We start from the raw sequence: 3,161 nt of genomic DNA on the forward strand, positions 1-3,161 counted from the left end.
TTACTATATTTTTGGGGCACGGCGGCATTCAAGTAGGGAAAGACAGAAGGAAGAGTTGGTCGGGCAACGATGACGGTTGAAGCGGATCCAATACCATTAGATCTTTTTTCAATTAAAAAGGGTGTCGAGTGAATGTGGTCCGAAGAATGCCAAAAGGAGCGAGTTGTAGAGCTGGCCCGATAGGGAGTGGAGAGCGATGAAGAACGAGTGAATGTCTCCGCCAGTCGCGGACCTATCATCAACTATTTCTACGACAAGAAAGCTCGAGGAACGGTAGATCTTTCGTAGTTTTGAATAGCGTCGGCCCTAGAGGTTCGGATTAGTCGTAAATAGCCCCAAAGGCTACTTATTTCCTCTGCGTAGCAGAGGTACAACTCTTATATTATATACAGTTAGAACTTAACTTAATATTATAGGGGGCCTTTGGGGCTATTTATCTCCTTGGGAATTTATATTATAGTAAGGCGGCCCCACTATATATTTGGCGTAAATTGCGTAGCAGAGGAGATAAATAGCCCCAAAGGGCTATTTACGACTAATCCGCCTGTATATAATATAAGTTCCCCAAAAATCTAGTAAATTACCCTGTATATATATTGGGGAGATAAATAGCCCCTTTGGGGCTATTTTGACTAATCCGCCTGCTTATAACCGTTCAGTCGTGGAGGAAGGGGTGACTCGTCCTGCCACTCGGCTACTGGAAAAGGACTCGGGGGCAACCAAAAGAATTTGGTTTTTCCAGTACTTAAGGGAAGAAGGGTATTCGGCTACCGGGTACAACGGGGGCGAGCGTGGATCAAAAAAACCCCGTCTTCTTTCTTCTTCGGATAGAAGAAGTAATGGAAAACAGTCGGGTTCAAGGGAATGTCGTACACTTAAAATACTATACAAACACAGGCTAGGAGGCGGAAGGAGTTAGGTGCTAATTGATTAACGGGAACCCCAAAATAGGCTGCGATCCTAACGCCGCAATCTCTCGCCGTTGAGAACTTTAATCCTATATTGACGGGGGAAACCCTATTTCAAATACAGAAATCACGACCGTTTGATAAGCAGTATCGAAAAGGCGGGATTCAATAAGAAGCCGTTAGATCGGAACCAAACACGATTCACCGCAAAGATAAGGATAGCGCCGATCTGCTGATTAAACCTCAGACCGGAACCGTGATAGTGGAAAAGGCGGACAAAAGGCACGCCTGCCTTAATTGCCTGTCTTGGGAAAGACGTCAGCCCCTTTTAGCGCACGCACGCCGCCAGCCGCCGCTAGTCTCCTCATTAATGCCACGTAGCGACACGTGTCTCTCGACGATTAGTCCTCCCTCCGAACCACGTAACGGCATGATCGTCCCGTCTCTCTCTTCCCTCCTCGAGGAGCCTCCGGACCGGACCCAACTCGAGTCTGACTCGGTCTAGTCAGTCCGCCTCCTGCTCCCTTCGACTAGACTAGTGGGGAGGCTTATGTTCCGGGGATAAATCCTGGGGTTGGCCATGATCAGACTCGAGTCTGAAGTTGATCCCGTCGTAAGAATCCCCACTCGCTGGGTCGATCCCCTTGGGTAGCACAAGCTTACCTCGGCGAACCCCTCCATTCGGCTAACTACATGCCGAAGTCCTCCATTCGGCTAACTACATGCCGAAGTCCTCCATTCGGCTAACTACATGCCGAAGTCCTCCATTCGGCTAGTTACACTGCAGGCCGAATCCGTCCATTCGGCTAGTTACACGCCGAATCCGTTCATTCGGCTACGTACCAGCCGAATCCTTCCATTCGGCTAGTTACACGCCGAATCCGTTCATTCGGCTAGTTACACGTCGAATCCATCCATTCGGCTAGTTACACTCCGAATCCGTTCATTCGGCTAGTTACACGCCGAATCTGTCCATTCGGCTACTATACGCCCAATCCATTCCATTCGGCTAGTTACACGACGAATCCTTCCATTCGGTCGTGCACTAGCCGAAGCCCCCTTCGGCTATACACCGGCTTATTCGCCGAATCGCCTCACCTAGCCTCTGATTAACACGTCAGCACTCTAGTTTGATTACACGCCTACGTTGCCCTGGCCCATATCCTTTGAGGGTATCTCATGCGTTGAAATGTCCATGTAATGTAAATATATTTCATTTGTCAAAGTTATTAGGATCAAGATCCTATCTAGGGATTGTGAGGGAAAGTGAGCCAAAATTAGATCCTGCTTGGGATTTGGATAGATTATGCCAATTTGGGTTGTAGGAGCATAAGATTTGATGTGGCATTACAATTTTGACAATGGGAGTATATTTGTCAGATTAATTATTTTTATTTTGGAAATCCAGTATGATTCAAATTGCTTTCAGTTATTTGATCTCAATTTTTTTATCCAAATCAATTATTTTTTGTTCCTAACAAATGATCTGTTACTGGCTTCATTTGCTGCACAATCTACTTTGTCACATCTGGTTCATTATCGTGCAAATAGGATATTGATTCTCAAACAGCGATGTCATATTCAGTACGTAATTTTTCTTTTTAGTTCATTCAGTTCTGCTGAGATTGCTGCAATGAACCAGCTGTTGGTAGATCAACCCAACATCCCAAAAGACCAAGGTACGGGTTAAATTGGTGCCTCCAAATGTGCTTTTAGTCGGGAGAATCACCATGTCCTTGTGATGTTAGTTCTTATTGTAATTTTATTTCAATTTGTACAGTGCAAGCGATATTTGACAGGATATTTGCGGAGGAGATCTGCTGATTCTTTGGTTGATCTTTGTCTTCTGTAACAGCTCACAGCTCTAAATATTAGTTCTTCACGGTTTTTAGAGCTTCTTGACTTTTCTGGATGAGTTGTTTTATAGTGGTGTTAGTAAATCCACCACTAGAGACATCCCTTTGGAATCCTTGCTTATTCGTAGTCTTTAGTCCATTAAAGAAAGTAGCTTTTGCCTTCGGCTATACCTGCTGGCAGCTGATGTAGCCCTACAAAATGTTTCTTTGCCATGTGGAATTTACTTGGTTTTTTAAATTATATCAATTTTGTGATTGAATTATTTCATCGGCAAGCTTTCAAATATTATTTAGTGTTGATGGTAGTCTCTAACTAGAACAACATAGTTGTATGTCATATTAGAGTATTGATTCTCTTAGTATTTTACTGAAGTTAATTCTATAACTTTTCAAGGTT

This window comes from Curcuma longa, chromosome 19, assembly GCF_044706935.1.
Source record: "Curcuma longa cultivar G26 ecotype Majalengka, Jawa Barat chromosome 19, ITB_CL_G26_1.1, whole genome shotgun sequence".
NCBI classification, from domain to species: Eukaryota; Viridiplantae; Streptophyta; class Magnoliopsida; order Zingiberales; family Zingiberaceae; genus Curcuma; species Curcuma longa.